At 42.4% G+C, this 26078-nt stretch overlaps 1 protein-coding gene across 1 annotated transcript in view; it reads right to left on the bottom strand.

Moving 5' to 3' along the window:
- Positions 1-21543, bottom strand: part of Tprg1 (tumor protein p63 regulated 1) — a 130104-nt gene extending 108561 nt beyond the window's left edge. Inside the window, exon 1 of the mRNA XM_021659201.2 lies at positions 21377-21543. The gene's annotated coding sequence lies outside the window, so the exon portion shown is untranslated. The remainder of the gene's footprint in view (positions 1-21376) is intronic.
- Positions 21544-26078: the final 4535 nt, after the last annotated feature.

The raw sequence follows: 26078 nt of genomic DNA, 5'->3' as shown, positions 1-26078 counted from the left end.
TGACCAGGACCAAGTAAGTCACTTCCTCACTTCTGCCGTCTGGACAAAAGAGGATCCAAACATGGTGTATGTGAGATGTACATCTGGAAACTACCGTTGATATCTGCAAGAGTCATGCATTGGGTCTGTAGTCTCCAAACCCATTTTAGTGAAAGCAGATCCAATTATCTTTGTGGAACTTTCTTCTTCATGTGGGTGAACCATGACACTCAAATTTAAAAGCCAACAGCCTAAGTTATAAATAAATTTCCTTCCTGATCAATGAAGTTAAGAGATCCTTCGGAATTTTACAGTTGTAAGCCCACAGAGAGAGCAAAGCAAATTGTGAAGTGGAAGTTTCTGATTTCTTTGAAGGCTCTGTTGAGTCATGTGATGTTTTGCTAGAGGCTGGCTTGTGGTGTTTGCTAGAGATGACATGTGATGTTTTGCAAGAGGTTGGCTTGTGAGAGGGTATGTGACATTTTGCTGTGAGCTCTCTCTTGCCATGGGCATGACTTTAGCCAGCTGAGAACATCTGTGGGTGGACTCTAAGGAGAGGAGATACTTAGAATCCCACACAGTGAGACATCATTTTTTGGATCAACATCACTGCTCTGATCTTTGTCCTTTGACACTTTGCAGAGAGAAACAGTCCAGAGAACTTCTCCAGGTGATCCAACTGAGTCTTGCAGCTTTAGAAGACTTGTCCTGATCTTCTGAATCATTTTGATTCATGTTGTTGCTTGGTGTTGGCCTTTGGACTGGACTGCTGCTATCCAGACAGCAAAGAGTGGACTCATCCTAAAGAACTACTTCTAAAAAGGTCTACAACTCCCTTTACCTAATAATCTTTTTCTCCCCTGCCTCTGGTCAATGGGTGAAAGGGAGGTAGAAGCATTTAAGAATCCTAAATAAAGTAGGTTTGGTGGAAAATCTAAGCCTACAGATTCTCCTGACATGTAAATTATGTGAGGTCAAAAACAGAGAGAAGACTATTGTGACAGTTATGAATTTGGCTGTTTATCATGGACATTCTGGGACACTGTTCTCTGGCTTTTCTCTGCATAGCATGGAAATCCACATGGACCAGAACTGCTAGAGACACCAGCAGTGGAAAAGCAGGGCATGTTTCCAGGCCATAGCCAGAGATAGGCTAGCACATCCATCTAATAATGCATTTGAAGTAGCAAAGAACTGAGAGGTCTGTTGTGCATCTCACAAAATATTAATGCTTAGGCAGTTTCATCAAATCTATGTGAGAGAAATTTGGTAGAGTTAATAATATTGAGGGGTCACAGAGACTGAACCACTGATCAAAGATCATGCATTGACTGGACCCAGGCCCCTGACACAGATGTAGCTGATGGGTCCCCTGCCATTAGAGCAGGGGCTGTCTCTGTTGCCTGCTTTTGTAACACTCTCCTCTAGCTAGGCTGCCTTGTTGGGCCTCAGTGAAAGAGGATTCACTTAGTCCTGATGTGACCTGATGTGCCAAGGAGGGTTGGTGGAAGGTACCCTTTTTTAAGGAGAAAGGGAGGAGGGAAAGGGGGAAGAAGATGGGAGGTTGGAACTGGAGGAGAAGAGGGAGGGGGCTGTGATAGGGATGTAAAGCAAATGAATAATTTTTTGAAAAAGAAAGCAAGGATATTGGTCTTAAAAATAACTCTTCTTACACATCGAGAGCACTTCTGCCCTCCCTTTTAATATGAGTTATGACAACACTTTCGTATTGTTCCCAGTGTTCTAGAACTACCATTTTCTCTGCCACCAAGCATAACCAGCTCTTCAAGGATAGTGCTTGGAGTTGGAACTGACTCTCTGCTTTCGCATACCATATTATCTGCTATCCTTCGCACATACCTTCTCATAACTCACACTGCTGCCTGGAATATCCTGAGCCTGTCTTCTAATGTGTGGTTAGCTCTGAGGTACCTTTCTCCACTTCCCTTCACTTGTTAGCTTTGAGCAACTCCAGAACAGGACATGTGCTGCGCTCATCTTCATGGCCCAATAGGTGGGGTACAGATTTGCTAGTGGATGAGTGGCTGGCTTGCCTGTGTCTCTGCAGTGTCTGAGCTCTGAAGGGCATAGTGAGTACTCAGCGACTACCTGTAGACTATGCAGTGTGAAGGCATGCCAAGAAACCTCTCCTATACACTGTCGCATGCCTCTGGCGCCAGCCTACAGAAGATCACAGACTAGTGGAGGTGCAAGGGTATCAGCAGATAACGGTAGCCTTTGATGACTGAGCCACAGTGGCAGGTTATCTATGATACATGGAGGAAAGGAAGAGAGCATCACTGAGTGGGTGGAGAGAGGAAGGGATGTGGAGAAAGGTACCTCAAAGCTAACCACACTAGAAGACAGGCTCAGGACATTCCAGGCAGCGGTGTGAGGTATGGGAAGGTATGTGCCAAGGACAGCAGATAATATGTGGTATGTGAAAGCAACGAGTCAGCTCCAACTCCAAGCACTATCCTTGAAGAGCTGGTTATGCTTGGTGGAAAATGTCTCTGATGGGACACAAATGAGAAAAACCTCCTGGTACTTCCTTTGTGTTCCGTTCTGTCTGAATTCACCCCTCCCTATCTGCAGGGAAAGTTTCCTCCCAGAATACAAACAAAGAGTCAAGGTCAGCACTGTAAGAACTCCACTTGTCTCAAGAACTTAATTAAATTAAGGATTGAGAGGTCACAGAGAAGTAGGTTCCATTTGTGTACAGGCCAACATGACATCATCCATCCATTTCTCACTTCTTTCTTTCCAAGCTAACAAACTCTTCCTTGACTGCGTATTTATTTAACATGTCTATTTCACTTACATACTGAGGTATCTCCAATTCTTCCCTTCACAGCCCTATAAGTATAAATTCTAGAAGAAGATGTTGATATAAGCCTATACAGGCACTTTTTAGACAGAGGATGCTTGGCAGAAAATATTTGGAACACAAAGCAGAGAGGAGTCTTCCAATAACCCAGGAATGGAGTTGGGCAACTTCGCTAAGGCAATCAAGTGTCCTTCTTATTAACTGGCTTAACCATTTGCAAAACAGCAGCATTGTGGGGAGGGCGATAATGCAGTGTAAGCCAATCACCATACAATTCCACACACACAAAAAGGAGATGTGAAAAAATGCAAAGTAAAAACAATAAGCAAGGAACTAGCCTAGAAGAGGATGTTGGTTGTGATGTATTTTAGACTGTGGAGAGGAATCGGGCCTTCATGTACTAGAGAAAAGGGAGCAGAGAGGTCCAGACAGGCAGCCAAGGCTGATAGCTCAGTCCCAGGGCAGCTTTCTTCTCTCTCTAACACAGCAGGGGCCCTGAATTTAAATGTGTTGATTTTAAATTAGGGGGAAGACAATAGTTAGAAATTAGAATAAATCTCAGGCCTGACTATTAGAACATCACAGAGGAGTGTGCGGATCAGGGCCCACCAAAGATTCCCACCTGCCATCCTAATTCAGACCAGCCAAAAAGAAGAATGACACGCCACAACCAGATACTTCCAGAAGCCAGGCTCCCGGCTGAGCCAATGATGGCTTCTCACATACAGAGTCAATGAAATTTGGGGTAAAGCCTTTATTCAAATGTTGACAGTACAGCATTTGTCTGAAATAAAAACTTAAACAGAAGAGGTGGCAGCTGCAGGTGGCATGATCAATTAAGGCACACCAGGAAAAGCTAGCGCACAAGACCTTGAGAAATAGGCAAACTGCAGTCTTTATTATTTTAGTGAAGATTTTGCAAAGAAAAATATTTCACTAAAGTACAGTGTTTATACAATCAGAAATGTGTGCGAGAAGACAAATCATCACAAAATAAATCCACCTATGTCCCATCGAGAGGGCAAGGAACACCATATGAGTGGCGTTCTGGAAGCAGCATTTTATTTTTTAAAATCACATATTCAATTAGTACTTCATGACAGACACCCTGCAGACATTTTTTATAAGCGTCATCAGTCACTTTATCAATAAAAAACCTGATGCTGAGCTGAGGCAGGTGAGTGACTGGAATCAGGTCACAAAGCAAATTAGAGGTTGCAGCAGGGCTCACAGCCTCCGATTCCTAGGAGGGTTTTGCTGGCCTCTGGAGCAAGAAAATCCTGTTGTTCACAGTGACTCCTTGCTGGAGTCACCACTTAGTTCTGCTATTTCCCCATAGAAAGCTGTGATCACTGTCCTAAAGGTACTGCTTAAAATTCCATTTAAACCATCGCTTCCTGTCACGTGCACCGAACATACACCAGGCGCAGGGATGAATACTTCAGAGAATTAGCAAAGAGATGCTTCTTGCTCTTCAGTGGTTATTTTCCAAACTTTTTTTTTTAACATGATCAGACTGTCCTTTTTGAACCATGGCTTGGTGAGGTAACCTTTCTTTTTTGTAAAGATGGCATCACAGGATGGTGAGGAACCACTGACCCTGCCACAGGAGGAACACTGGAAGGCATCAGACACATCCATTTGAGAAGAGAGAAAATACACAGACACTAATGAGTATGGTTGGCTGGAAGAAAGAGCGTGAGCACAGTAGTTTCCTTTGACCTTAGTGATAAGCATTCTTCCACCCAAAAGAATGTGGAGGGAGGGAAAGAGAGAGAGATCGGAGGCCCAATCCCTGGGCTGGGAAGTCAAGGGCAGAGAGCATGGTATGCCAGCCATTCCCTGTAATTGGAGGTAGGGACTGAAGAATGCTGGGAGAACCTGGAGGCCAGGCCATCTTTGGTTCAAAAGGCACCTCAGCTGCTTGCTCTGGGTCTGAAGCTGAACAATTAGAAAAAATAAGAGGAGTTAATAAAGCTCTTGCTTCTCACAGCCAACCTTCTCAAGAAAAAAAAAAGTAACCATTGCCAATTGCCAACTCTGCCCTGTTTTGTTGGAACCGTAACAGGAAGCAAAGTGCTTCTTGGTCAACAAAGTTCTCACTGAAACTATATGGACACTGTTCATTCCTTGCCATCTCTGAGCTCTTTGACACTCCTGCCTGTTATAAGAGCTTTTCTGAAATTCACATCTCCTCCTAATCTTCACAACCAGGCTTCTGGGTTCTTTCCTTACTCACTGGCTACAGCTCCTTTCGTAGACACTGTTGTGCTTTAGCATAAAATGTCCCACATAGGCTTCTGTGTTCAAACACTTGCTCTCTAACTACTATGAATGAAGTTGGTCCAACCTTTAAGAGGTAGGACCTACCTGGAGGTAATGGGGTCCTGATCATAGTTCTAGCTCAAACTCTCTGCTCTCTGATCCACTGAGGCACCAACAAGTGATCCCACGCTCCTGCCATCATGGCTGAGAAGTGCCATGGACCCCACCATGCCCTCCCAAACATTATCGACTGTGCCGTCTCAAACCATGAGTGCAAATTAATCAGTCCTCGCTAAAGCTGCTTTATCACAGTGGTGAGACCAGCAAGCAATATTGAAGGCTGTCTCTCTCCTATGCTGATGTGATCGGCTATCGATGCAGTGATTGACATCTAAGGAGGCTCAGTCTCTCCCACAGCTCCACTGCAGTCTGCCAACTATCAGATTCTCACTCCTCTATCCGCCACCAGATCGATTACTCAGGCTGCAGATCATCTATACAACTGTTAATCAATCACCTTGATTCACAGGAACTTCTAACTCATCACAGCCAGAAGAAACTTATGGTACTTTTACCTCATCCATAAATGTATTGATCTTGATTCAAAATCTAGGGAAAGACATCACCATAGTAAAGTTCTCCTTGTCGTAAAACTTCTTGACTCACTCTTCTTTCTCAGCCCTTATCCATCAAATACTTAGCCTCGCTGCCTTCTGAATGAGTAAAAGAAATAAAAAGGAAACGAAAGGAAACATTTGTGTTCCTAAGTATGGTGGAGGAGGAGAAAGTTTATTATCCGACTGTGGGAGAGCACAGCTTGCAGCAGGGACATCTGGGAGAGTCCAGAGTGGACATGACCAAACTGAGTTGTGACACTTGGGCAGAGGAGAAGGGGAAGGGAGAAAAAAACCAGGTGCAGTAGCTACGTGGCCCAAAGGACCAAAGAGAGTAGGTAACCCAAATGGCCGGATTATATAGGGAAGAGCAGCCCAGTCCCCTGGGCTGGGTAGAGAGTAGGGCATGCTAGCTAGGAGGGATCTGTAACAGGTAGGGACAGAGGGATTTCAAGAATAATCTGGAGTCCAGGTCCGGGTTGACAGGTGAAACAGGCACCTCAGCCATTGGTCCCAGGTTTGAAACCTAACAGCTTCCAATCTTTTAATACCTACTAAACTCTCTACTTTCCTCCATTTCCACTGCTGTGGCTGTTAGTTCATTTTGTAGGGGCCATTAATTGTTATTCCTTGACTAATTAATTGTCACCTGTGGTGGTGGTGTCAATTTAATAGAATCTAGAATTCTTTGGGCAATAGGCCTATGGGTATACCTATAGAGATTGTCTTTATTATCTTAATTGACATGAGAAGATACATCTTGATCGCGAGCAGGACCCTTCTCTTGACAGGGATTCTGGACTATACGAAATGAAGAAAGCTAGCTGGCTTTAACAAACATTCCATGCTCTCTGTTACTTGACTGTGGACACAATTTGACTAGGAGCTTTAAGCTCCAGCTGTCTTGACACCTCTGTCATACAGGACTGAGTGTATGTTGAGCTATAAGCCAGGATAAATCCTTTCTCCATTAGGTTGTTTTTGTCAGTATATTTTGTCACAACACCAGGAAAAGAAACTGAGAAATATATATAGGATATAACAAGAAGATAACTCATGCAGATGTACAAAACAGACAGATGGATCACTCTTACACTCTGTGCTGCACTATGAATTGAAGCTCTAGAGAATGGTCAGCCCATGATCTGAGCATCTACCTGTCTGTAGAGATTCATGGCTCACTGTATCTCTGGTACGTTTTCTTCTCTGTCTCTTCTGTCCTCCATAGCATTCGTATCTTGTCTCACCCGTAACACTCCACTGAGTCCTACTGACTCACTGACCTCCTTCTCATTTCCTTCATCCCATGATTTCCTTTGCCTTTCTACTTCCAGCTCAGAGAGCAGACACAAGCTTTCCTCATTTTTTTTCCTCATCGTACGGGTTGGTTATTCTCCACAGTATCTCCGCGTAGATTACACTTAGCGACAGAAGCTGCAGCACTGTCGCTCCCTATGAATCTGCTTTAGCTCTTTCATTCTCTCCACTAGTCCAGTCCTTGATGACAATAACGGGGTTTTATTAGTACTATGGTATCCATAGCATCAGCTAGGGTATGTCAGATTTGTTCCATGTGTATCAGGTGAACCAATGGCTACATAAGAGAGGTCTTCACTTGGCAAATACATGACAGAAAATGCAAAAGCTTGCCCATGCCTTTGGGAGTTTGAACCTGTAGTTTCAGCGCATGGGAGGCTGACTTGGTAGGATGACTGGAGTCCATAGGTCATCCTTCGCAGGAGAGTAAAATCCTCCTCACTAAAACAAATGAACAAAGGAAGAAAACGAAACGTGGACTTGAGAATATCTCTCCTCAACTGATTCAGGCAGACATATCAAGAGATTCGAGATTCTTTTCTCTTAGTTCCAGCATCCAGCATGCTGTTTTCAGAAGTCTGTCACCAATAGCAATGTAGAAGATCAATTTCCATTGCTGGCCCAGGTACCGTTATGTTGTATCAACAACTTCTTTGTCATTGCTCAAGACTGGGCTCTGAGAATAGTGTGGTTCGGTAAGGGGGGAAAACCGTGCCCTCTTTAGCCCTCAGGGATGCCTACAAAATACAGAACCTGTGTGTATCACACTACATTCAGCCACAGAGGATGCCACAGAGGTAGCTTGTCCCATCAGAGGTAGCTAAAACAAGAAAACACTTGCATCATCCTGAAATCACCTCGAGAGGCAAATGGCAATCTCAGTGCCTTTCCTGAGAGCCTTTCTAGTGACAGAAAGGACAAATGAGAAGCTTATCCTAAAAATACTAGTCAGGCAGGCACTAGAGGAGCATGGGAAAGCGCCTAGAAAAAAACTCTAGAGTAGTGGTTCTCAACCTTTCTAATTCTGTGAAGCTCTAATACAGCTCTTTATGTTGTGGTGACCCCAAACCATAAAACTATTTTGTTGTTATTTCATAGCTGTTATTTTGTTACTGTTATGAACTGTAAATTTAAATTTCTGATATGCAGATATACAGATAACTGATATGTGACCCCCAACTCACATGTTGAGAATCGTTGCCCTAGAGTGTTATCAGTAGATGCTGTTAACTCCTCACAGTAGAGCATCATCACTGACAGAGAAATAATGAAACGCACATGAAATTCCTAATATAATGAGTGATGGCTAAAAAAGACAGCACTTTAGACCAATTAGCTGTAAGTTTTGCTGAGAATAGTATCATTTAAGGCCACTTGACCTACTTCTACTCCACCTGAGGGAGGCGGTGAACACCTGGAGGCCAGCCAGCCTGTTCTACAAGATGCCAGGACATTTAAATGAGTCTAGGAAGTTCCACCCAGGGAAAGAAAAAGCAAGGGATCTAGAGCAAAACAGAAAGCTCATAGAAATAATCGAGCTCAGAACACAAGTACATAGATGAAAGAAATTCTGCACTAAAAGTGACATTTGGATTCATTCTCAGATGACTTAAGAAAAGCAGGTGGTTCAGGATGTCAAAGAGTAAAAGCCAAAAACAAAACAAAACAACCCCCCCCCAAAAAAAACCCAAAAATATTAACTCTATGGCCTAGTTAGATAAAACATTTAGGAAGATGAGGCTAGAGAATTAAGAGCCCAAGGCAAGCCTGGGCCACAAAGTAAGTTCAAGGCTAGACCTTATCTTAATAACAGCCAAAACACATATGAAAAAAATTTAATTATGTAAGCATTACGTACATAAATATGCACAGAATATTATTAGAAAGTTACGTCTGCATGGGTGAGACACTATGAGCACAAAGCAAAGAGCAGTGGCAGCCAGAGTACAAAATAAATGTGCTGAGAAAGTTAAGACACCTGCCAAAGATATCCCCATGTCTTTGCCTTTGTGACTGTGGGCTGTATTACTGGGGACAGATGATGTTTGGTTTGGGTTTCTGTAAATGTATGTCATCAATCACCCACTGACCAAGAAGGAAAAGAGGTGAGGAGAATGAAAGGGCCAGCCAAAGCACTTGTTACACAATGTGACCAGTGAGGTCATTTCTGTTTATAAAAGTACATGCAAGTTGTAATAACGACCAGACACATCTCCAAGACTCATTAGCTATGAGGGAAGTTTACCTTCTTCTACCTTCATACTATTTGTGATTTTTCTCTCTGTCCTATCTGACTAGGATATGTGAGGCTCCAAATGCCCTGATTTTGACTTCCTCTGATTTGTTCCCAAAAACTTCCTCAGTAGATAGACTTATTAGAAGATACTAGACAATAGTTCAAACCTCTGAGTAGCAGGGCTGTGCTTATGGAAACTTTAAACCAGAAAGATCTTGCTCACTCCAGTTAATCATCCCAGAGATCAGGCCCCTCCAAGATTGCTACCTTGTTTTACTAAAAGTCTCTCCTAAATATTGGTTTAAGACTCGTGATTTAAAAAAAAAAGTTGGTTAATCAGTTACTACATCTTCATAAGCTATGTGAAGATAACTGAGTTCATGAAAGAGGGGAGTCCTTGTAATGACATTTATCTGCAGGTACATTTTTAACTTCCTGCATTTCTTGGTAAGCATGTCCTTTATTCCATCTCCCTATTATAAGCAATAATGTCGCATTCATAATTAACTTACACTACCAGAACATTAAAATCTATCTAAATGTAGTATAGGTACAATATTATATAGCCATTATAATAAACAGTATACAAATTATAGAAAGCGACCCAGGATACTTGTGTTTTCAATCAAGCAACAAAATAGGATACACCACAGAGCATAATCTTGGATTTATAAAGATAAAATACAAATATATAGGGAAAAAAAAGCTTACTATTACATTCATCAAAATGTTGATACTAGGGTTCTCAGGGTTGTGGAACGATAGACTTTTTCTTTTTTATTATGTTTCCTAATTTTCTACAGAAAGAATTCCATAAAGAATATCTAATGAGAAAGAGTATTATGCTCATAAAAACACTGAGGACATAAAACGCTATTCTTTGAGCACCCACACTCTCAGCACAGACTTTCCTTTCCTCGGAACATTCCATTATGGAAAAATCTGTTTCACACTGGTAATGTAGCAAAATCTGATCTTCAGAAAATCTCAAAAGCATCAAAAGTAGGGGAAAAAATGAGTATCAGGGAGAGATTAAACATGATACTTAGAAAGTCAGATTGGTAACTTAGTTCGCTGCACTTTAATATATAAACTCTTCCTTCAGAAAATAGAAATCAAAGGACCTTTGATGAGACAGGGAAAGACAATGAGTGCCGGGAAAGGTTTTTTTTGCACAAGGAGTTACGAAAGTTGTTTGCAGGCCAAGAAACTACGAGCCTGCTATGTAAATGACAGGAGCATATTGTGAAATGGTATGTTTTACGTAATAAGCTCAATAATTCCAAGAAACCAGTCAAGCCGATGAGGACAAAAACTTCAGCTACAGATAGACCGGACACCTTGGCTTAGCAAAATTTGCATGTTCAAGCAAAAGTCTTCTCTCATGAAGGATATAGAAGAGAAGGACAGTGACTGTGCTTTATGTTTGGGAGAAAGAGTAGTTGAAGAGTGCTAACCAAGGTTGTATTCACCCTGACCTGACCTAGACCTTGAGCTTAGACACAGCCAGGCTCAAGCCAAGCAGAATGAAACCCTTCCAGTCTTCCCTTCCCTATTGTCTACAACATCTACAACACAACCTCTAAGCCTCAGGGAACAGGGGACAGAAAGATTGTAAGAGCCAGAAGACCAGAATATTTCCTTCTAGATAGTGTCTTCCATATATGACAGGGGATCTCTACTCAGAGAATCTCAACGTTATGGTTCCCTAAATAAGATAGGGACAATAGCAACGACATTTGATCTTCTAGTGTGGATGGGGCAAATTTCACAAACGTCCACCCCTGGATGAAACGCTGTAGGCAATCAATGGCTGTGGAGAGAGGGAGAGTAAGTCTTCTACAGAGATAAGCCCCATGATAGCTTATCTAATCCGAAGTGGCCAACCCCCAAAACATACACATTTAAGCAAATGGACTCTGCAGGTTGTATTTATAAATTATATACATATTTACATATATTTGTAAATATGTATAAGGCAATAAGAATTAAAGAATAAGACTACGTGAACTTGATAGGGAATGAAAGATACATAGGCAGAGTTAGAGGCAGGAAAGTTTTGACAAAAAAAAAAAGGATGTAAATATAGTATTCATATGTGAAATTCTCAGATTGTCTCTCTCCCAAAACACGTCTTCACTGTGGTTTGGTGGCATTGTTTGTGTTTTTAATGACTCAAGTTTTCCTTCACCAATAGTTTTAGGGTATTCTTTTAATGCTTCCCATTTCTGTATTTCCATCAGCTGCCAGGTGGAGGGGCAAAGCCAGGGAGCTGAGCTTTCTCCATTGGGGCCTGAAAGATGTCTATACTTTTGATTTCAGCACAACTTTGTGGGTTATGAGTCAAGATCCCTTGCCTACAATTCGAAGACACAGATGTTAGGGGAATTAATTAAGCCAACCCTTTCACGAGATAATGGACAAGAAGCAGTGAAGACACGAATTGATTCATTTGGGGCAATCAATACATTTTTCAGGGAACAGCATGGCAAAGTAGAGAAATCTTCAGAGTTAGGAAGACCTGGGCTTGAATCCAGGCTCCACAGCTTACCAGCTGCCTGAGGTCAGACAACAGTTAAAACCACTCAACTTCAGCTTTCTCAAGTGTGAAGAGTGGATCAAAAAACATGCCTTAGGGAGCAGTTTAAGGATTGTGTGAGCTAATGGATCTAAAGGAAACTAGCAGAATATTAAAATATAGCAGGAATTCAGAACATAGCTTTTTAGGTGGAGGGGGGAGAAGGGCTGTGATAGTTGATTGAATCTGAGAAATGCATCAACAATCATGAGCCAAGACATGAAGTTTAGTGGTGGTGGAGAAAGCTCAGGGTTAGCACCAGCATGGAATTCTGATTTCAGAAAGAAGCTGCTTGTCTCCTCTGAGCATCATTTTTTAAAATTGTTTTCACAGGAGGCTATTCATCAACTACTTGCTCTCAAGATTCCTTCCAACAGTTAGGCTAGGGCTCTCCTTGGGCCAGGGTGAAATTCCCAAAGTAAGACTAGGGAGAAAGCTTAAATCCATAGAACAAATAAAAAGAACAAGACTCAGGGTGTTGCAATATGCTTACCTTTATCACCTTTATCCCAGTACAAATCAAAACTTTGTGGTCTGTTTTTTGTTCAGGTAAACTTATATGTACCACTGTAGTCATAACCAAATTGAGACGAGGCTGCCATTTAATAATAAGAACAACTGAAAACAGTCTGAGAGCCACTGTGCATCGAGACTGAGCTTTACCACGCGGACCCACGTTTCCTCACCAAGCTGCAGATGACACACAGGCAAAAGAAACCTGTCCTTGAACTCACCTTGCAGAAATACAAAAGTAAATGACTAATGTAAATCTCAGACTTCTCTACAGTTACCTTTCCACAATATTATTTTTCTTTGTACTTCAAATGTAGAAACCTGTTGCAACTATTGCTTCACACACCACTTTCTACATTTGTGGGAGGAAATCAATATTGACCGTGGTAACACTGACACAGCTCATCCCAGCCCTGTGGCTCCGGCCCTGTAATTATCTGCACTTAGAGATTAGAGAGCGAAACCTTAGAAGATTAAGCAGTTTTCCGGGGTCACTTGGAGAGTAAGTGGCAGAGTTTTAAGCTGACCAAAGGTCTCTCTGCTCCACTCTTTTATTTTTCCACAGCACTAGAAGTTGCTACATCACTTAATGAATGCATAGTTCTTTATCCCTGAAAATTGGTAAGCAGGTGCATTTCACATGTTATCACACACACACACACACACACACACATGTTGTGGGATATTTGATCCCATCATGAACCCCGAGATTGTGAACTGTAAAAACCTGTTTCTTGTTTGGTGTGGTCTAGCCCTAATACATACTTTTAATCCAAGAACCTTCTGCTTATTGTAAACAGGTGATTATGGTGTGGCTCAGCCCTAGCACACACCTTTAATCCAAGAGCTTTCTGTACACAGGATTTAATAAAGTTAACCGCAAGTCAAGAGGCAGAGCAAGTAACCAGATGTCCAGAATTGAACAGAAAAAAAAAGGGACATGAGAGAAGAATATTTAAGACACCGTGGAGAAGAAGAAAGGGCTTTTGGCTTTTTCTTCCTGGGCTGTGTGATAGCAGGCCTTTTCCTCCTGGACCCTCAGCTGAGCTATCAAACTTTTAGCATTGGACCTTTGTATTTTAGCTATTAGCTTTGAGCTTTTTGGCTTTTTCCATCTGGGATATGAACTGAGTAGGAAATAAGAAAGGCTTCCCCCACCCCTCTCTGGGAGTTGAGCTGAGTAGGAAGGTCAGCTGCAAGCTTTCTCTGCCTCTCTGAGCTAACAGGGGCTCACCCCACCACCTGGCTGCTGAGTCTTCATTGGTAAAATTGAACAATTTGGATTTTCATTCTTTATAACAACACACACACACACAGTGATGTAACAGATGTGCTTTTAGATGTCCAGCTTATTTTTAATTATACCATAATACATATACATGTCAAAACATGAATATGCCATGGCCATTAATATATTGTTTTTATTATCAGCTATAGTTATAGTTATGAAAGCAAATTAGTAAATTCTTCTAATACTATGCAACGATCCCATTATGCAACTATCCATTGTTATTCAACTTATCCTTATTATTAATTATTAACATCATCCCCCTTTTGTTTGGTTTTATGACTATTTGCTAAATATTTATACACCCAAATTTATTATCCAATATTAATCTCTAAACATAAAAATTATGGGTCAAGATACATTGATTTTAGAGTTTGATTATTTGTGATCAAATTGCATCCCTTGAAATGCTTTACCAGTTAAATTTTTAAAATGTACTTATTTTAAATTTTTTACTGTTTTAAGATGATAATTTAATTATATTTCTCCCTTCCCTTTCCTTCCTCCAAACTCCAAACTTTACCATCTACTTTTTAAGTATTTATTTTTAGTTATGTGTATATGTATGTGACTGGGTACCCACGAAGGCCAGCCTTGGATACCCTGGAGCTGGAGTTACAAGTGGTTGTGAGCTGCCCAACAAATGTGTTAGGAACCAGACTCGGGCCCTCTGCAAAAGCAATATTCACTCTTAACTCCTAAGATATCTCTCCCTCACTGATTAAAAAAAAAATTATTTACCTACATTATATCCCAACTGTATTTCCCTTTAAAAATTATAAAAGGCAGGCCTCCCAGGTATAGCAACCAACCATAATTTCAACTTTAATAGAATAAAACAAGGCCTGCTTTATGTAGATCTGCACAGGATTTTTCAGTTTTCAAAAATTTAATTAGTCACTTAAAAATGTTTGCCCAACACTTGTTTTAATATTCATTACTTGGCCGGGTTTGATGCTACACACCTTTAATCCAAACACTTCAGAGGCAGAGGCAGGTAGATTTCTATGAGTTCATGGTCAGCTTTGTCTACACAGATCTCAGGCTAGCCAGGACTATGTAGTGATACCCTGTCTCAAAACAGAACAAATTAGCTCACAAAAATAACAATAACAATAGGCAGGACTTCCTTTTTATGTTGTGAGATTGAAATGCTCAGTTTTGTATAGACATTTTTGTCATTAATAGTTTCATCTTGTCTTATTGACCAGGAAAGTTGTTCTGTTAAGTGTACTTACAAGTAAATGTTTATAATATCCGTGAATTTTAATAACTGCAACAACACAACTCTGAGTTAAAAGCATGTGTAATAATGATGTCAGATTTTCAAAGTATACACATAAATTATTCAAATTTATGCCTCCTTAACTCAGGGGGAAAATGAATTGCACTAGTTGGTTTCTGAAGCTTTAGACTTGATTTGCCTAATTAATTAATTCTGCATGTAAGACTGTCTTGAATTTAGGTACTTTACTTTTTTTCCCCCTGCCTGCCATAAATTAAATGTCCTAGCACTGCTCTACATGATGTGAAAGAACACCTCATTTATTTAATTAATTAAAACACATTTATGGGGAACAGTTCGCTTGGCTAAGCACTGTGCTAGAGAGAGAAGTGGCGATTAGGAAGACACACACAGACAGGTTCTGCCGCTGAGAAGTTTATTGCCAAAGAATAGAGTCTGAAGATGGATGATAATGTAGTGGCTGGATTAAGGCAGTAGACTAGACATCTAGAAAAGGTGTATCAAGAAATCTTAAATGTCCCACAAGAGAAACTTGTGCTTCTACAAGGCACACCAGTAGGAAGGTAAATAGCAAGTGGGTGGCTTCCTCTGAGAAGTTGCTATTTGGAGCTATCAGTAATAGAAGGAAGCCACCCCCACTGGGAGTCCAGTAGACCCAGGATCACGTGACTGGAGCTGTGCGCGAAGAGATCAGTGAGTAGGTGTGGGCTTTAATCAGATAGCACATGAATGTTCCGAGATGTTGGTCTCAGAGACCATTTCTCTCTGAGAGGAAGGGACACGAGACAGCCAGTCCATAACCATCAAGATATGGAACTACATTCCTACACTCCACTACCTGGTCAACCTGAAGACTTGATAGATGCTACTTGGAAGAATTTTCACTGCTGTACATGCCATGTTTTAGTTTTTGCCCAGGGCTGCAAATTTCCCACACTTAGTGCAGAAGTACATTCAGCTCAGGAGAAACTGCTGAGAAGTGTGAGTTCCATGAACATCAGAAAGGACTCTCTTGTAGTAGCTCAGGGACAGTTCTGGAGAGTTCTAAAATTTGATTTCCAAACTCACACACTCACACGGGTAGACGCTTCACTGTGAGAACCTCAAACTCAAGTTTTCGGAACTCAGGCTTAAATCCCATCTGCCACTGGTTGTTAGCAGATGACTTTAAGCCTCTGAGCCTGACTTTCTGTAACTGAAAGAATTATATGATGGTAATCTCATCTCAGCTGCTCCATAGTATATAAAATATTAAATAAAATTCTGTTATCCTTGTGAACTGATCACATTGTAATCCGTATGAAAGTATATTTCTAGCATCTTTCTATCACCTTTAAAAAATGGAGACCCCCCTCCCAACTTCCTTCCAGCTAGTACAAACTTCTCTTTTTCTCAAAATCTCTTTTGGATAAATGGATGAATATCTGTACCCATCATTTTCAAATCGTGTCTGTTTTCTCTTGAACTTCCACACTGCAGACCACTCTGTCCAGTTCTCACACACATCTGACTTCACTCTGAAGAGCATTTTGTCTGCTGCTCCACCTTGGTCCCAGACTCACCACGCTTGTGTGGTACCGCCACTCAGGACCACAGTGAGTGGTGAGCAGAGAACAGAAGGTGTGCTCAGTGTGGTCTGCGCTAGAATGTAGGTGAGAGGACAATGTATGTTCCACACAAAATACAAGTGAAAATAATGTCTTTGTTACAATGGCATGGAGATCCTAGTTACAATGGCATGGAGATCCTAAATGGTTTCAGTGATCAGATCTTCTTCTGTGCTGGTGAGGAACCCTCTTGCCACGCCTCATCCACTCCCTGTGCCTTCCTCAGCTTCCATACCTCAAAGACATTGCAGCATCCTAGAAGGCAGCCGAAAACCTCTCATGTTTTCTGTCTATACTAACGTATGGTGATATCTTAATTATAGATATATAGAGGGGGAATGGAGATATCTTCATGGAATTCCACATTATTGACAACTCAAATTCTCAAACACTAAGCCGGTGTCGTGACACATACCCATGATCCCAGCACCTGGGAGGTAGAGGCAGGCAGATCTCTGAGTTAGAAGCCAACCTGGTCTCCAGAGCAAGTTCCAGGACATCAAGGACTACACAGACAAACCCTGTCTCAAAAAAAAAAGTCTCAAATTTTATCTAGTTCAAAGAAAGCCCCTAATATTTGTTCTGAAACCTCTTCTTCTGGTGCCCATCTCCATTTCAGATGAAGCCATTCCTTCCGACCAATAATTCAGGAGGTCACTGGATCACCCTTGACTTTTCATCACGTTATTATTTCCCCTTTAATAAACCAGATAAAAGAATCCGAACATTCTGGGCACCTATATCGACTAAAGTGTTTGCCCACACCATTCACCCTCACACTTCTGCCTGTCCTAACCCCCGTCTACCCTATACTTCACATCACACATACATCTTACCTGTTGACATTTACCATTTTCAGTCTGCCTCACCTCCTTGAAAGCAGGAGAACTATTTACAGGGCTGGAGGAAAGAGGAGACCTTGTTTCCAAAACCTAGAATATTCAACAAATGCCTTTTAACATACGAAATTGTAGCATTTTTAACTTAACAGATGCTCAAAAGGAGCACTGAGGGACTGGAGCTTACTGAAATGTTCCCTCTTGCTCTGCATCACAGCACACGCTGACCTTCTTGAAAGCAGACATTTGCATGGCCTGCACGTACAGTCGTGCACCATGCCTGGGAAAATGATGGAGCCCTCGTCTAATTGCCAGTTTGCTCTGGCTGGTGCAGCGATCTGCAAGACGGAATTCTACCACCTTCACACCACTCAGGAGGACCACTGGGACCCACGTAGCTACACCAGCTTTTTATGAAGGAGGGACATAAAGTGGGGCCCTCCAAGAACCTGCTCTAACTGATTCTCACAGCATCATTGCCTCCCGGACTGCAGGATAATTTGACAACAGTGACTCTCCAAATCACACACAATGAAAAGTTCAGGGGAACTTTGACAACAACACTTTTCTGACTTTCAAATATTCCAGAAGAATGTTAGGGGGCAGAGGAGAGTTTTATCACACCTTAAAAACCACCCGTAAGTGTTTCTTGATGCATTTAAGGTATTTTTCATCTGTATTTCTAAAAACGGTGTATTTACCACCTTGTCTCCCTTACTTAGCCCTGGTTACTATATTTAGAAACAGTGAGCCCTGAATGGTTTTTGCATGCTAATTTCCCTGGAACCTTAAAGCAGATTTAAGGTACACTTGAACAGGTGTGCTGTCACAGCCAAACTATAGGTTTCAATAGCGACGAGCTGGCTCCGCGCCTGGTTGAGGGTGACAATGCTCATTACACCCACTATGCCGCACGCGACCAGCGCTCTTAGCCTGCAATCTGGGACAGACTCAGATCTCCAGCCAGGTTCTATTTCATCTCAATAGCCCTGTCCACCTCCACAGTGAGCCCAAACTATTCTTCAAAGTCACTTCAGGCAGCCTTGAACTGCAACGTTGTTTACAGTCCTTTCTTACTGGAAACTCTCTTATCCCTATGGGTCTAAAGCTCAAGTCAAATCTGATTTCTTTCTTCACAAGCATCTCTCTTAGCCGGTGGAACCACTGCCTTTGTGGTCTTCTTGTGATGTTTATTATTCGTTTCTCTGTGTGTGTTGGCTTTTGTTGTTTGCTTCTTCCCCCCCCCACACACACACCATTTCCAACAATGGGTAAAAGTCCCTTTAGAGAACAGTCACAATCTTCTACCCTAAATACTAATGGTTAGAATAATATGTACCAAAAGCAATCAAAGTGTAATTATTACACCAATAACCATATGACAAAAAGCATATCATTGGCTTACTTTCCAAAATCTTAGCAATTTTTGTTACTTTTGTACATTGTAATCTCTTTCCTTGTTTCTAGGCAATTGATCTTTTGGGTAAAGAGCATTGGTCAACAATTGTCAGTTTTCTTCTCTGTTGATTTGTGGTTACCTGAAGCCTGTGCTAGAGTCCCACCATCCTGAACAACACTTCAGCTTTCATACCTAGCTTTTGATACCTAGCTCAAGAAACTAGCCTGCATAGGTACCCTGACCAATGGTTGGTTCTACTGGGTCACTATCCCTTCTTCTACCTGCTTCTACCTTCTATATAAACTGAAAAAAGTCAGGGTCAAGGAATTACCTTCACCTCTCATTTGACTTGATCTGTGTGCTGGCTGGCCCATCATATACAACCAGGGTTCCTTTTAAAGAGAGTGACTTGGAGGTTAGGGTTTTAGCTCAGTGGTAGAGCACTTGCCTAGCAAGCACAAGGCCCTGGGTTCAGTCCTCAGCTCTGGAAAAAAAAAAAGGCAAAATAAAGAGAGTGGTTTGAGGGAGTCTGATATTTAAGAGGTTGGAAGAGATCAGAAAGAAAAACACTCAGAAGCTTCAGCAAAGAAGGGTGGGAGCTGTGCAGCACTGAGGAATACATGTTCTTCCTAGCGGGGACAGTAACCTCACAGACCCCACTGATACGCTACCTGTGTCAGACTGTGCACCTGTGTAAGAAGCCAGTATCTTTAAACCTCACAACTGTTCTCAATAATGAAATATCTGCCTTGTGTTTCATTAAATACTTCCGTTAAATACTTGCAACTAGTTTGATTTGGTTTAATACTGAAGTAAAATCAATAACACATCTGCACACTGAATTCACCTGTGTCTGTTGGACTAAAACTTCTAGATGAATTAAGTTCTTTACCTGCCTTTAAATTCTACTGAGTGAAATACAACTAGTCTATAAGCTTTGAGGCTACTAGCTGGGTGATAGCTTTTTCAAAGGATCACGGAAAAAATACACCCTGGCTGAAGAAAGTGAGGGCAGTATCACTTTTTGTCTGTCGCCTTACCCTATATCTAAAGAATAATCCCAAAATTTGGCTTGAGAAATGTGCAAGAGCCAAATATTGCTTCTCTTGTAGATGCTCCTACTCTACATACAGCACAATGGCATTTCTACTAGATGCTAACCAGCATACAAAGTATCTAGAATCTATAACGGAAGGCATCTCATATGATGATAGCATCCCCATACTGAACCAGCGAGCTGCTGCTTTGAGATACCCAGCATCATTCATTACACGCTATGTCAGCAAAGGCAAAAGGGACCCGCATTTGACTTAATGGTCCTTGTGATGACTGGTGTCATAGTTCTCTGAGCATCATGTCATCTTTCTGGAGATAAAATTTCTCTGTTTTGTATAAGGCAATTGGATAATTTCTTCATGACTCATGTCTTGTGGTCCTACAGGAATGAATATCACCATTTTCATATAAAACTCACATGTACCAGGGGCCTGGCATATGCCTCTATAACTAAGACCTCTAGACACTTTTGATAATGAAGGGAGAAATGATAACTAAATCTAGCATCTTTGAAAATAAGCATCATGATCACTCACTGAAGGTAAGGCTTTCTTAAAACCACCTAACAGGGACATGGTAATAGCTCCTGCAAGATGAGGAACTGTAGGAGTCGCTGAGAGAGGATTGGGGGTTGCCTTATCATCATTAAGATATATCATCCACATCTCACAGGGAGACTGAAAGCTATTGCTTCCCCCAGGACGTCATGACTCATGCCTCACAGGTGTCGCTACTGACATTAGCAGAGTGGCACTCAGCCTCAGATTCTCATCTTCTTCCACAGAGACCCAACACACAGCAAGCTCCACTCATTCATCACACATTTGCACATAACTCTAATTTACAAGGTCTTCCTTTCATATACACCCTTTTACTCGCTGCCTAAAAGCAGCTGTATCTGGTGGGGTCTGTCTATTGTTAGAAAAATCTCTCTCAATTCAACTTAAAAAAGGGGGGGAGGGCAGAGATGGTGGCCTATCAATTTAATCCCTGCATTAGAGAGGCAAAGACGTGGATCTCTTAGTTCAAGACCAGCCTGGTCTACAGAGAGAATTCTCAGATGGCCAGGCCTACATAGAGAAACCCTATCTTGGAAAACAAACAAACAAGCAAACAAGCAAACAAAAAAGCCTTCATAACAATAAGAAACAATCATTCTTTGTTTATCGTTAAAAGTTCAAGATCTTTCAACTCTCTTGGCTTTATAGATGAAGGCATGGTTCTATGTGGTAGAGCAGAGGAGTAAGAAGGAAAAGCCAGATTTCATCTTGTTCTTAACCAATGGATCACACATGAACACATCACCTCAACTGACCAAGCTTCAGTTTACTGAGCCACAGAACAGAGAAAACTATGCCATCCTATAAAGCTCACGAGCAGTTACAATTAAAAAGAAAAATCAATGAATATATCAACTGATACTTCATAGTTCAATATACAGATATGTAACCTGAAAATTTCTAGACTCTAAACATTAGCCTTGCACAGTACCAATGAAGGAATATCACCATGCAGCTGAATCGACATATACCATGGCCAGCAACCCAGCTTAGGAACAGGATCAGTCCACATGGGCTTTTTGCAGATCCAGAAACATGCTTTTTGGTCTTACCTGGGTAGGCAGCAGTAGGTCCTCAAGGCTCTTCTTTTTCTTCCCAGACAAGAAGAGGTAGACCACAAACAGTGGCTAGCAGAGGTGTAGCTGCCTCAAAGAAAGCCTGGCAGGAAACTGCCCAAGGAGCTGTCACCCAGCTGACACAGAGCCGCACCTCTGTAGCTGAGCTGAGAGCTAACTGCTCCTCCTCAAAGGGGCAAAACCAGAGTCAGAATGTTTACAGGGTGGAACTCAGGTGTCAGAGGCAAGGAACTGGGTTTGCTGGTGGAGCCTTTCAGGTTCTGCAACAACGCACCTAGCTCCCTAGCTCCTCTCTCTCAAGAATCTCTCTTTTTCCTGCCAACTTCCTCTCTGATTGAAATCTGACCCAGGTGAGGAGGAGCTTGCCTAGTCTGTGTGCTCTGAATAGTTCAAACCAAACTTGACTCTGAAGACCACGAGTCTTAGAGCTAGCTGACAATCCACTGACTCTTTATGAGTGCCCTGTAACTTCTGTATCACCAAGAAGATACAGTGGAGAAGATCCAAGGGGCAGTGTGCCTCTGAACAAGAGCACGTGGACACACAGAACACCTTGTCAGTCTTCTCATCGACTTGTCACACAAGGTGTGTCTATAGATAAGGACAACAATGGCCACATTCTATTCTCCCATGCCCTTCCCACAATGCTCAGCAGGTAGTAAGAAACAATTACAGGTTTGAATAAATGGCAATCAGTTGATATCTATTTAATGAATCTTGGCTTCTCACTTAATGGAGTCTCATCTTTGTTTCTGCCTTTCTGAATTTTTGTTGTCATTGCTTGTTTTCTGGCTTTTTAAAGCAAACAGCGCTATCATTCTGCCCTCAGAGATGCAGATAGAATTCAAAAAACATCATAGCGTGAAGGTAGGACAATTCTCCACACAGCAGCAGTGCTAAAAAAAAAAAAAAAATGAGATGAAATCTTATTGAACAAATTTTGAAACTTAAATAAGCATGCCTTACATGGAGAGTTGGTATAAAACAAAGCGTGACTGGCACAAGGAAATGAATTGCTGGAGAAAAATAGAACAGAGAACAAAGTGGCGTGTATGTGTAGTATTTCCATTGTAAATCTTCTATCACATTCATCCAACTAGTAAACTCACACTCTTTATTTTATGACTAGAGAAGTGGGAATATAGTGATAAAGGACTCTGACTGGGTTCACTCTTTTAAGAGAAATAATAACAGACATTAACCCTCAAAAACAATTTATATATAGTCCTGATCATGCTAGAGCCTTGAAGAGATTTCTTAGTATATCAGACACAACATTCACTCATCTATGGCTTCCGGGTCACAATGAGTAGATGGTCTTTTGACTTCCTTTGTAGTGTCAAGGAAATTACTCAATGTATTTGTTCGGTTAACAAGCAGTGAACTGAGCAACCATGTTGGTCAACCACAGTTCCCTCTGTAGGCAAGCTGAGAAAAAAAAAAAAAGCTGGGAGTCTTGATTTGACGCAGGACATCAGAGAAGTATGTGAGAACTTGACACTGTGCAGTGAGGTAAAGGCTTGGGATGGTGCTGTGGTCATCTAGAGAAGAGAGGCATTCGTTGAAAGAGGCTCTGAAAAAGAGGGGTTCAGCTTTGGCTCTGAGGGGTTCAGGAAGGCGAGGATTTCAACAAGCCCAGAGGACAGAAGTAAACGATACACTGGGCCACATTAACTGACTCATCTACCACCTACCCCTCCCCCCATACAGTCCCCGGGCTGTAAAAAGGTGTTTCTCAGAACTGCCACCCAGAAGGCAATAAAGAGGAATTGTAGTATAAGCATCACCCCTGCCAGACTGGGGTAAATAAAGGTTAGAGCAGAGAGCTGGTGGATTCCGCCGTGGCTTCTAAAAAGTAGGACTAAAGGACAAGCACCTGTGATAGTGACCGCTTGTCCCTGGGTTTCCAGTGGCCACTGAGTACCTTTCAGCTTGGCTTAAGGACTTGTGACACTCCAGCTTTCAGGAGCTGGGGTGGCAAGCACTATATGCCCTGGAGGCACATGACAATAGAAAAACATGAAACAAGAATCCTGGTCCCTGTTCCCACGCCTACTATTCACTGACACGAGGGACAAGGAACTTCCACACCTCCATGCCTTAGTTGCCTCTCTTCCGCAGAGTGGGAGTCCCACACCCAGCTGTTGAGAGATGAGATGAGATTATGGGGAATTAAGAGCTTTTTAGGTAGGCGCCACTGGCATCAATATGAAGTACTATTTTTCAGAACATGTTGACTACACCCGACCAAAGACTAAAGCTTGTGCACAGGCCCCCATTGAGAGCAGAGGCACAGCACACATGTACAGGGCAAGAATTTAAGCCTTTTCTTCCGAAGTTGGTGTTGATCTCACAGCCTCGTGCATGCTACACAAGAGCTCATTGAGCTATGTCCATAACCCATGGTAGGCATCAAGAGAGCATTTCTCTTGCAGTCTGATCTAACATCTCCCTTCCGTGACCACTCTGGCACGTGCCCTCCTCCTCACTCTCCTTCAATCCTAGTGGCCATAAGAAGGAATGGAAGTGGGTGTTTATTTGAGTTAGGAATCTCTGGCTGACTAGACTTGTCCTCCTGCCATTTCCTGGAAGGGGACAAAGTGGCACTTGCATGATCACACAGCCAGTTCTCTCCCTGCTTAGCAGGGTTGTTCTCTGACCTGCCTCCTGGGGCAGCACAGAGACAAGAGGATTCTGAGCAGGTATGAATCATAACCTACTGCTTCCCCTTCCCCACGAGGGACCACTCAGAAGATTACTGCATAGACATGCAAAACCAGGCCGTCTAGATCTTGTCTACAAGAGTCTCACAGCCTGCTTTTCCGGCTATATGTCTCTTTGCAATAGTCTCTGAGAGAGCAGAGCGCATAATGGTGTCGTGATTTCATCATCAAGTTTTCAAGCAAGCATGAGTAGGCTAGGAAATTATAAACTGAGGGGTTAGATTTCAATAACTTACAGTATACATCCCTAGTGTCGCTCTCTGCTATGGTCGGTTTCCTACCTTTATATACACATATGTCTGCCTTCCTTAAAAGTAGGGGCAAGCCCGGTCGAAGAAGATGCGTGCTCTTAGTTCTGCTTGGGACTTGAGACTCCAGGCGGATTGTTATCCCTAGGGGGTTCCCCTTTTCTGAGAAGAAGGAGAAGGGGGACTATGAGGAGGGACTGGGAGGGTGGGACTGGGAGGAGAGGAGGGAGGGGCTGGGATCAGCCTACAGAGTGATTAAATAAATAAACTTCTTTAAAAGAGCATAAAAAGTAGGGGCAGGGAACTCAGCATCCTTTCTAGAATTAAGCAGAGTACATGCTAATTGTAGGTACTCAGAGGATGGAAGAGTGAAAGAATAAGTAAGCAAATATCTGAAAATTGTCTCTTCCTTCAGAGCCTTAGGAGACCTTGTCACTAGAGGTAACAAGTGACCAGGAAGAAGAAAGAAGCGCTCCTTGAATTTTGTTGAGGGACTAAATTCTGCCCACGGAATTGCTTACCCTCTGTGTTTACTCTGGACAAGCTGCTTCTTACCAGATGAGCTCAAGGCTGGAGGGGAGAATCAGTATTTTACTTGAAGATGTCTGAGCCTTTTAGTCTTGGTTTTTTTGTGCAGACTTCTGTTTGATCTGCTGCACGCTGGGAGATAGGCTTGAGACCTGCCTGGGCTTCTAACCTGTTCTGTCTTCTCCATTTGCGTATCATCGCCCTTCCTCTGCCTCAGCCTTCTTCAGGATTTCCGATTTAACTCCCAATGAGAGAGGATAATTTCAGGCCTCATGGAGGGCCAGAGAGAGCCCAGCTAGGAAGAGCAAGGGTCTTGGGTGCTGTTTACATTCTATCAGCAGAAAGGGACTGGGCTCCACCATCTCCGGCTCTTTTTCTCCACTGCAAAATCGGCTCTACTTTGAACATCCACAGAATGCAAGGACAGGAGCTTGTGATTCTCAGGCTGGAGACCAGGTTGCAGCAGGAGTTGTGCCCTTTTCCTGTTTGATGTCAATGCAAAGGGCTGTGAGCTTTAACTTTGGTTTAAGACAGTGGTTATCACTTGGTCTGATGAGACCTCCTCCATTCCTTCTCACCCGCTCTTTCTCTCTCATTGTGTTGTTTTGTTGTTTAAGAGACAGGGTTTCTGTCTATAGCCTTGGCTGTCCTGTACTTGCTTTGTAGACCAGGCTGGCCTTGAACTCTCAGAGATCTGCCTGACTCTGCCTCCCTGAGTGTACCACCAAGTGTGGCTGTTTCTCTCTCAACCTCAGATCTCCATCCAAACTTGGCTTTGCCCCACTATGCCCATCCTGAAGTTCTTAGACATTTTTCAATGAGAAGGCCACATTTTCACTTTGTGATGTCTTGCAAGGCCTTTATTTCCCCACAAAGTGCTATAGAAGTCTGAATCTCCAAGAAGACAACAGCTCCACAGCCACAACAGCCACTACTGGCAGGGAGGATGGCTCCCCCAAGGCAGAGCTTTGCTTTCAGTGTTCGTCCTTCCAAATATAAATCCCAGGAAAACACAGAGGCAGAACTTGCTCCAGAGACCCTGCTTCTGTGACCTTCTACCCCTTAGATTAGGGGTCTGACTCATGTTCAGGGTGGGGCTCATCATTCCTGCTAAACACCCAAGCTCCTCCCTGCCCCTGAAGCTCAGGAGGGAACAGGGGTTACCTGGAATGAACGCCA

Source organism: Meriones unguiculatus, chromosome 17 (genome assembly GCF_030254825.1).
Source record: "Meriones unguiculatus strain TT.TT164.6M chromosome 17, Bangor_MerUng_6.1, whole genome shotgun sequence".
In the NCBI taxonomy this organism is placed as follows: Eukaryota; Metazoa; Chordata; class Mammalia; order Rodentia; family Muridae; genus Meriones; species Meriones unguiculatus.
This window is presented reverse-complemented; position numbering and strand designations above follow the sequence as displayed.